The following is an 11,639-nucleotide window of genomic DNA, read 5'->3' as shown; positions in this document are numbered from 1 at the left end:
CTTCACTGCTAAATTTTACCAAACATTTAAAGAAGAACCAATATCAATTCTACTCCAACTATTCTGAAAAATAGAAGACTAGGGAATTCTTACAAACTCATTTCATGAGGTGAGTATTATCCCGATACCAAAATCAGAAAAGAGAAATCAAAAAAGAAAACTACAGGCCAATATCCCTGATGAACATTGATGTAAAAATTGGCAATGAAATTCTAGCCATCTGAATTAAATAACACATTTAAAATATAATTCATTATGACCAAGTTTATTTATTCTGGAAATGCAAGGATGACTCAACATTCACAAGTCAATCAATGTCATACATCATAAAAACAGAATGGAGGACAAAAACCATATGGTAATTTTAATTGATGCTGAAAAAGTATTGATAAAATTGAATATCCCTTTGTGCTAAAAAGTAAATAAATAAAAACACAAAGCATGGGTGTAGAAAAAAATATTCCTTAACACAATGAAAGCCACGTATGACAAACCCAAAGCTTATAACATATGGAATGAGAAAAAAACTGAAAGCCTTTTCTCTAACGTCTGGAACAAGACACGGATTCCCACTTGCACCACTGTTACACAAAATAGCCAGAGCAGTTTTGTATAAGAAGTCCTAGCTAGAGCAACTAGATGCTAGAGGAAACTAAAGCATTGAAATTGAAAAGGTGGAAATCACATAATTCTTGCTTGCAGATGATGTAATCTAACATTTGCAAAAATGTAAAGACTTCACCAAGTAACTATTAGAAAAAATAAACAAATTCAGTAAAGTTGCAGGAAACAAAATCAACATAACAAAATCAGTAGCATTTCTATATCCCAATAGCAAATAATGTAATAGAGATCACAAAAGCAACCCAATTTATAAAATACAATAATTAAAAGTTAACCAAATAAGTAAAAGATCTCTACAATGAAAACTATAAAATACTGATAAAATGAATAGAAGGGTACACATAAAATGGAAAGGTATTCCATATTTATGAATTGAAAGGATCAATATTGTTACAATGTTCATACTACTCAAAGCTATCTACAGATTTCATACAATCACTGTCAAAATATCAATGAAATATTTACAGAAGTAGAAAAGAAACATTATAGAACTTACATAGAACCACAAAACACCCAGAATAGCCAAAGCCATTCTGAGCAAAAGAATAAAACTGGAGGAATCGTGTTGTTAGACTAAATTATACTACAGACGTATAGTAACCAAAACAGCATGGGCTAGCATAAAAACAGACATGTAGACTAATGGAACAGAAGGAAGATCCCAGAAATAAATACATACATCTACATTAAACTCATTTTCAACAAAGTTTTCAAGAACATGCATTGGTGAAGGAAGTCTCTTCAATAAATGGTGCTGGGAAAATTGGATATCCATTTGAAGAATAAACTAGATGTTTATCTCTTGTTATCTATAAAAATAAAATGGAAACTGATTAAAAACTTAAATCTAAGCTTATATATATTCAGTGGCATGTTCATTTATGCATTGCTATAGAGAAATACCTAGGGCTGGGTAATTTATAAAGAAAAGTTTATTTGGCTTACAGTTATGTAGGCTATACCTGAAGCATGGTACCTGCATCTGCTTCTGGCGTTATCATTTTTAGTAGCATTTCAGTTGCTAAAAATAATTTTAATGAATTGTTTTCGGAAATTTATTAGTGTCCCCCTTAAAATGTTTCTGGGTACATACATAGCATAGAATATTAGGTAACTATCAAGTATAAGGTTTACATACATAGCTTTATCATACATTTGTTTAATATACTGTTGTTTCAACATCCATGTTTAGGTCTGACATAAGATGTTTAAGACTCATTTGTATTCTGTCCCCAACAGCATAGTTAAAAGTCCCCCTCCAATGTGGGTATTTTTGTGTGTGTGTGATGTAACCCATTTCATCTTCGTCTCACTGACCCAAGACCCAACATAACCTACCGCGGCTGACCACAATAAAATCTAAATGTCAAGACCAGAGTCATGTAAATAGGTTTTTCCTTTTCTAGTGTTATCCAGTGGGAGAGCCTAATGCATAATGTCCATGGACCTTAATAAAGACATAGTCCCACAGATTCACTTTCTCTCTCTTGCTCCACAACCAGCGATTGGGCTCCCTGCTGCCTCTACACTTCCCCTCAGCCTCGCATTCGCATCAGTAACCTCTCTGAGTCCTGAGTAGCAAATTTCTTCTGTTTTAGGCATTTTGGTTTTATTTTCTCTTTGTGTTTCACCTGACACACAAACCCAAATCAAACTTTATCCTGGTCTTGGCAGAGATAGAGCTTATGGGGATTATCAAGAGAGGGAAGCAATCTAAAGATTTCTTCCTCCAGACCAAAAGACCTCAAGACCAAATTAATAAAATTAAAATTATAATGATAAGAAATTATAATTTTCTTATATTTTTCTTCCAAGCCTTTATTACCAAATAAGGTGGAACTTTGTAATTCCATAAAGAAAAGCGCCAGATTCTCATAATTCCATCAAACATATAAAAAGATCTATAAATATTTAACGAGATTTTAGCCAATCAACCGAATGAAGCAACTAATCAAAAATAAGCCCTTAATTATCTTGCATTATGATATGATGAAAATCTTTTCTTCTTTTAATTGTTGGCAATTTTCTTCAAGTAAAACGTTAAGCATTGGTCAATCATAAATTTGTAGTTTTTGGGTTTCTTTTGTTTTTTTTCTTATTGTTTCTGAGATCTTCTGAAACCTAGTAATTAACTCAATGGTTCTTGAAATCTTCACATATTGTTTGAAATGTTGGCATACCAACGAAGTCACAGCCTCTCAAGACAGGAACGATGTCTGTCCCTTCCTACTTATCCCCACAGCACTGATAATGCTCATGCACGTATATTGACGCCAAATAAGTGATTTTAGACGACTTACAAATTTCTTTTAAAAGCAACTCTTATGCTTGTTTTCATTTCACTTATAGAATTTTGTAGTTGTCTTTTTTGTTAAAGGAAAATATACTAAGAAAACAATAACATATAATAAGAAAATGATATACTAAGAAAACAATTAGTTTAATTAAATAAAATTTCTGGATCCATTTCTTAAAAGTAATTTGGATTACTCTGCCTAGGTATCATTTTAATATTGGCTTGAAAAATATCATGGACACCTGCTAAATGGACTGCTTCTCATTAACACAAATAAACCCATGGTGACTTGAAGTAGGATATTATATTTGTAAATTATAAAAACAAATATTTTTATATATACATAATATAATATAAGCACATAGATATATTATAACATGTTTTAAGTATTTAAACATACACATGTGTTTTCTTAATAGCTAGTTCATTAAAAATAGTTTTTCTTTAAAAAATTAGAATGTACCTATATGATTCTTCTCCCTTCTCTTCATTACTCTAGCTAGCAATCTTCTATTTTATTAATCTATTTTATTAAGTGCTTCCAAAAATCATCTCCTGGGTTTATCAGTCTTTTGAACGTGTGTGTGTGTGTGTGTGTGTGTGTGTGTGTGTGTGTATTTCTTTCAGTTCTGCTCTGATTTTAGTTATTTCATTTCTGCTACCTTTTGGACTTGTTTGTTCTTGTTTCTCTAGTTCTTTCATTTGTGATGTTAGGTTGTTGATTTGAGATCTTTCTAGCTTTCTAAAGTGGGCATTCAGTGCTATAAATTTTCCTTTTAACACAAAGATTCTGGTATTTTGTCTTTTTATTCTCATTGGTTTTAAATGACATAAACAGACATTCTCAAAAGAAGACATTTATGCGACCAAAAAATGTATGAAAAAAAGTTCAATACCACTAATCATGAGAAACATGTAAATCAAAACCACAGTGAGATACCATCTCATGCCAGTCAGAATGGTGATTATTAAAAAGTCAAGAAACAACATATGCTTGGTAGGCTGTGGAGAAATAGAAAAATGTTTACACTGTTGGTGAGAATGTAAATTAGTTCAAACAGTGTGGTGATTCCTCAATGGTCTAGAACCAGAAATACCATTTTATTCAGCCATCCCATTACTGGGTATATAACCAAAAGAATATAAATCATTCTATTACAAAGATACATGCACACGTAGGTTTATTTCAGCATTATTCAAAATAGCAAAGACAGGAAACCCACCCAAATGCCCATCGATGATAGAGTGGATAAGGAAATATGGTGCATATATACAATGGAATACTATGCAGCCATATAAAGGAATGAGATCATGTCCTTTGCAAAGACATGGATGAAGCTGGAACCATCATCCTCAGCAAACTAACACTGGAACAGAAATCCAAACACCACATATTTTCACTTACAAGTGGGAGCTGAACAATAAGAACACATGGACACAGGGAAGGGAACAACATGCACAGGGACCTTTCTGGAAATGGGGTAGGGGATGTGAGGTCAGGGAGAGCATCAGGACAAATAGCTAACATGTGAGGTGACAGGTTGATAGGTGCAGCAAACGACCATGGCACACGTATACCTATAAACAAACTTGCACATTCTGTGCATATTTCTCAGAACTTGAAGTAAAAATAAATATAATTACTTCCTCTGTGGTAAGGATCCATCAAACTGTATCCCTTATTTTAAAATTAGGAATGTAGTGTTCATTTTCATGTATTTGTGGGGTAGAGTATAGTATTACATTTTCCAGAGACACTGTTTAATTATTTTTTAATCAAAGGTAAATCATATTGTAGCATAGCATAACTAAGAAATGTATAAAATACCTTTGTGAGACAGAAAAAATAAAGACAACGAAAACTCTACATTATAAAATAGTACTACATATATATTTCTTTTTCTTAATGCCTCAGATTTTTCTTATATATCCAAGAGGTTTTAGATGTTATTCTCAATACTACTTCAAGAAAGACACAGAACAGCGTATTCTGGAGTTAAAAGTAAATTGATGATAAATGCATCAAGAACCGATAAATAAAATCAGGTGAAGGATGACAAGGTTAACTTTTTTATTGTCTGTCCAATACAGATGCTTTTTAAATTAGTGTATGCAGTTGAGGATAATAAATATAGAGCACATAAATGTAAAAATTGAAATACAATACAAATTGTCAAATGACAGACTGTCTTCTATAAAGACATTACTATTTGTTTTCTTGGTACTAAACAAAAGAGAATTATTCTTAATATTTATAACAACAATAAAAAGAAAAATGTAAATGTTTAAGAGCAGTGTAATTTCTCATATACTACTTCCAAATAGAATAAAATAAAAATAAAAGAAAGCCTGGCTTATGTGACTCTGTTGCATCAAAATGTACAGGTTTAAATGAAAAGATATATTTCACTCATATCATTGCTGAATGAGAAGGAGGACTAATTTTTGTTATTGTTTTCAAATTTTGTGTTTTATTTAAGAGTATTATCTTAATAGGTAATCTCTAATGTATTGAGTTAGATTACACTAATGCTCAAGTTATACAGAGGAAGAAAGTCTTACTTAGTTTTAAAATTTGGTAAGTAAAGAAGCATACTTTCTATGGATTTCATTTAAAAATGTAATTATTTGAGTTCAATGAAGTCAATAATGAAGATGCTTTAGCAAGGGATTTAAAAATGCATTTGAAGAAACTTTTAGATCTTTATTTGACTTTTAAGAATATAACTGAATAGATAAATGAGTTATGTCTGGTATATCATTATAATTCTCAAGATTTTTCTTATTTATTTGATAGTGTCCTTCTTCATGGCAGCTTATTGAAGTCTAAAAGAAGTAGAGCCAGGTTTGATCTCTATCTGTAAGGCTTACTGTATGACCGTGTCATCCTGAGATGAGCTACTTAAAACCTGGAGTTTTTACAACTGCAATTGGAATAATTGTCCCTACTTCATAAAGTCCAGAGGAAATTTTATGGAAATGATATTACACCTAATGCATAATAAGTTTTTTAAGAAAGTAGCTTTCACTTCTCTTTTTTCTCTTATTTTTTTTTTCATTTCTGTTCCCTTTTCTTCCCTTCTTTCTGTTTGCTTTTTTCCTAGGTATGTGCTATTAGGAAGAACTTTGTGTGCTCATTGATGTAGAGCTAGGCAAAATACAATTATTACAGATAAAAGAATTAAAACGGAATTTTGTTTCTTTTGAGATGGAATTTCGCTCTTGTTACCCAGGCTGGAGTGCAATGGCACAATCTTGGCTCACTATAACCTCCGCCTCCTGGGTTCAGGCAATTCTCCTTGCCTCAGCCTCCCGAGTAGCTGGGACTACAGGCGTGCGCCACAATGCCCAGCTAATTTTCCGTATTTTTAGTAGAGACGGGGTTTCACCATGTTGACCAGGATGATCTCGATCTCTTGACCTCGTGATCCACCCACCTCGGCCTCCCAAAGTGCTGTAATTACAGACATGAGCCACCATGCCCGGCCCAGAAATATTTTTTAAATGCAAATACACACATGCAGACATGTGAAATTCTTATTTGGTAAATTGTCATCTAGAGCAGGGCCAATTGACAAGATAAATTAAATCAAACTTTATCAAAATTTGAAATATATTTGTTTTGTTCTAAGCCATTAAGTTTGTGGCAGTTTGTTAGAGCAGCAATCAGGAACTAGTACATGAAGCAAATAAGCATTATAACCAGAAGGGAGGCAGAGCAGCACGTGTATTAAGAAGAAATACTCAAAATACCCCAAACTCCAGGGTCTGCCACTTTTATTTTTGTCTTCAAGTACATTTTTATTATATAATTAAGCAGAGGAAAAAATAATTATAAAAAGAACACTTTTGTTTGTAACAAAATTTATTCTTTTGCTTCAATTCCTTTTTCAAAAAGGAAAGAATTGAACATGTAAGTTAGAATCAAGGTCCCTGATTCCCAGGGGAAAATATTGTCATGAATTCACTATTTATTATTTCCACACGTTTTACACTGTAACTATATAGGAATATATCATCGACATTATAAAGTATTGTGTGCATGTTTAAAACTTTATAGAACTAGAAATCCTTTCACTGGTTTCAATATTGTTTGTTTACAATGCTCAATATTGTGTTATTTATGCTTAAGTAAATACTTCTTTTCATTCATTTTACTCATTGTCAAGCATTCAGTGCTGTGAATACATAAAACTCTAGTTATTCTACTGACAATGGACATATGTTTTGTTCACTTTTTTTGCTTTTACATACAAATTGTTGTAATCGTGTGTATGTTTCTTACAAGAATAGAATTGCTGGTTTATAGAGCATATGTTTCTTTATATTTGCAGAATAACACAAAGTGTTTTTCTAAATGGTTTTCCCAATTCACACTACAACTTACATACTCTTAGAGTTCCCATTGCTTTCCATCCTAACCACCATTTCGGAGTATCTGATTTAAAAATTTTTTCAATACAGTAGTGTAAAAGGTATACTTTTTAGATCATAAATATAATTTATTTTTTAGTCCAGATTTTCCCTATTGTAAAATTTATCTTTTTGCTTTCTGCCCATATTTTTCCTGCTTGTCTTTTCTTTTTTATATGCAGGTGTTTTGTTATACATTCTATATCTCATATATAATATTAATTGATTATTTGATATGAATGATAATACATAGTATGTAACGTTTTCACTCTATTTCAAATTTTCACTGTCTAAAATGAATTGATGACCACTAACTTTAATACAGTGAAATAACTTTTTCTTTTTCTTTTTCTTTTTTTTGAGATGGAGTTTCGCTCTTGTTACCCAGGCTGGAGTGCAATGGCGCGATCTCGGCTCACCGCAACCTCCGCCTCCTGGGTTCAGGCAATTCTCCTACCTCAGCCTCCTGAGTAGCTGGGATTACAGGCACGCACCACCGTGCCCAGATGATCTTTTGTATTTTTAGTAGAGATGGAGTTTCGCCATGTTGACCAGGATGGTCTCGATCTCTTGACCTCGTGATCCACCCGCCTTGGCCTCCCAAAGTGCTGGAATTACAGGCATGAGGCACCACGCCCGGCCCAAAGTACTTTTTCTTAATGGAATAATGTTTTGTGGCCTGTTGAAGAAAATTTTACTTATGCCAATATGAAAAAAGATGTTCTCCTTTAATACTAAAGTTTCCCCTACTCATTCATGTTTTAATTCATCTAGAATTGACTTTTTGTACAGAGTGCTAGTACAATTACAATTTTTTTCAATACACAGTGACTCTAATATTTTATTTATTTATTTATTTTAAGTTTGGAGTTGGGGCCTTGCTTTTTCATCCAGGCTAGAGTACAGTGAGCAGAATCATAGCTCATTGCAACCTCAAATGTCTGGGCTTAATTGACCTTTCTGCCCAGCTTCCTGAGTGCCTAGGACTACAGGCCCATGCCATTGTACTCAGCTATTTAAAAAAACAATGTTTTTTGGAGAGAGGGTCTCACTATGTTGCTCAGACTGGTATAAAACTACTGGTCTGAAGCAATCCTCCCTGCTCAGTCCCCTGAGTGGCTGGGATTACAGGCTCAAATCACCTTGCCTGGCTCATTCTGATAAATTTTAAAAATATCCTTCCTTTTGTGAGGAACAACACATACTTGGGCCTATTGCAGGTTGGGGGGCAAGGGGAGAGAGAGCATTAGGACAAATGCCTAATGCATTTGGGACTTAAAACCTATATAACGGATTGAGAGGTGCAGAAAACCATTATGGCACATGTATACCCGTGTAACAAACCTGCACATTCCATACATGTATTCTGAAACCTACAATGAAATTAGAATTAAAAAGTAAGTAAATAAATGAAAAATATTCTTTTTTGCTCTCCTTATCTGTAACGTATGCCTAGTCATCTATCAAGTTTGTAAAAGTGTGTGAGTCTGTGTATGGGTTATGTTCACCTGTACGCTTATTGCTCTACTAATCACAATGCTTTAGTACATAAGTCATTATGATTATTTTGGTATCTGTTAGAGCATCCACCCTAACATGTTCTTTTTGTTAAATATATTTGTTTTTTATGGCATTTTGCACTTGTATATTAACACTGATGATCAACTGATAAGTTTCATTAAAAATACTCTTGGAAATCTATGATTTTCCACAAACCCACAGCCAATATTATACTGAATGGGCAAAAACTGGAAGCATTCCCTCTGAAATCTGACACTAGACAACTATGCCCTCTCTCACCACCCCTATTCAATACAGTATTGGAAGTTCTAGTCAGAGCAATCAGGCAAGAAAAAAATATATAAAGGATACTCAATTAGGAAAGGAGGAAGTCAAATTGTCTCTATTTGCAGACGACATGATTGTATGTTTAGAAGACCCTATTGTCTCAGCCCAAAATCTCCTTAAACTGAGAAGCAACTTCAGAAAAGTCTCAGGATACAAAACCAATGTAGAGAAATCACAAGCGTTCCTATACAGCAATAACAGACGACCAGAGAGCCAAATCAAGAGCGAGTTCCCATTCGCAATTGCTACACAGAGAATAAAATACCTAGGAATACAACCACCAAAGGATGTAAAGGACCTCTTCAAGGAGAACTACAAACCACTGCTCAAGGAAATAACAGAGGACACAAACAGTTGGAGAATCATTCCATGCTCATGGTTGGGAAGAATCAATATTGTGAAAATGGCCATACTGCCCAAAGTAATTTATAGATTCAATGCCTTCCCCATCAAGCTACCAATGACCTTCTTCACAGAACTGGAAAAAAACACCTTAAACTTCATATGGAACCAAAAGAGAGCCTGCATAGCCAAGACAATCCTAAGCAACAAGAATAAAGCTGGAGGCATCACACTGCCTGTTTTCAAACAATACCACAAGGCTACAGTAATCAATACATCATGGTACTGGTACCAAAGCAGAGTTATAGACCAGTGGAACAGAACAGAGGCCTTGGAGGTAGTGCCACACATTTAGAACCATCTGCTCTTTGACAAACCAGACAAAAATAAGCAATGGGGAAAGGATTCCATATTCAATAAACGGTGTTGGGAAAACTGGCTAGCCATGTGCAGAAAGCAGAAACTGGACCCCTTCCTGATACCTTATACTAAAATTAACTCCAGATGGATTAAAAACTTAAACATAAGACCTAACACTATAAAACCTCTAGAAGGAAACCTAGGCAAAATCATTCAGGACATAAGCATAGGCAAGGACTTTAGTACTAAAACAACAAAAGCATCAGCAACAAAAGCCAAAATAGACAAATGGGACCTAATTAAGCTCCAGAGCTTCTGTACAGCAAAAGACTGGCAACCAGCAGAATGGAAAAAATTTTTGCAATCGACCCATCTGACAAAGGGTTAATATCCAGACTCTACAAAGAACTAAAACAGATTTACAAGAAAACAACCCCATTCAAAAGTAGGTGAAGGATATGAATAGATGCTTTTCAAAAGAAGACATATATCAGGCCAACAAACATATAAAAAATGCTCATTATCACTGGTCATTAGAGAAATGCAAATCAAAACCACATTGAGATACAATCTCATGCCAGTTAAAATGGCAATCATTAAAAAATCTGGAGACGACAGATGCTGGAGAGGATGTGAAAAAATAGAAACACTTTTACACTGTTGGTGGGAGTGTAAATTAGTTCAGCTAATATGGAAGTCAGTATGGCACCTCCTCAAGGACCTAGAAATAGAAATTCCATTTGACCCAGCAATCCTATTACTGGGTATATGCCCAAAGGATTATAAATCATTCTATGATAAAGACATATGCACACTACATTCATTGCAGCACTGTTTACAATAGCAAAGATGTGGAAACAACCCAAATGCCCATCTATGATAGATTGGACAAAGAAAATATGGCACATACACACCATGGAATACTATGCAGCCACAAAGAAGGATGAGTTTGTGTCCTTTGTAGGGACATAGATGGATCTGGAAAACATTATTCTCAGCAAACTGACACAAGAACAGAAAATCAGACACCACATGTTCTCACTCACAGGCAAGTGTTGAATAATGAGAACATACAGACACAGAGGGGAGCATCACACACTGGGGTCTATTGGGGGGATCAGTGGAAGGACAGCAGGGGGTGGGGAGGTTGGGGAGGGACAACACAGGGAGAAATGCCAGATGTAGGTGATGGGGAGATGAAGGCAGAAAACCACATTGCCATGTATGTACCTATGCAACAATCCTGCATGATCCGCACATGTACCCCAGAATCTAAAGTACAATTAAAAAAAGAATGTCTATTAATATTAATTCTTTATTTTCAGCAGTTTAATTTCAATACATACATATGTTAAGTATTCTTCCACATAAATATACTTGCTTTGTTCTTTCAGAAATGTTAAAACTGAAGGTTTACATATTCTCTAATGTTAGGAAGTTCTTTGCTTATATTTCAAATAGTTTTCTCCAGCATGTGTTTCATTTTGTTCTTCTGAGATTTGTTAGATAAAATTTGTACCTCAATATAAACATCATATCCAAGACCATACATCTTATAATGAATTAATATCCAAAATATAGGATGACTGTGGTCAATAATAACGTACTGTGTATTTCAAAATAAGAGAGTAACTTTCAAATGTCTCGACATAAAAAGATAGGTAAGTAAGGAGATAGATACATTAATAGCTTGATTTAATCATTCTCCATTGTATACATGTATCAAAATATCACACTGTACCCCTTAAATGTATAG

Source organism: Callithrix jacchus, chromosome 14 (assembly GCF_049354715.1).
Source record: "Callithrix jacchus isolate 240 chromosome 14, calJac240_pri, whole genome shotgun sequence".
Taxonomy (NCBI): Eukaryota; Metazoa; Chordata; class Mammalia; order Primates; family Cebidae; genus Callithrix; species Callithrix jacchus.
This window is presented reverse-complemented; position numbering follows the sequence as displayed.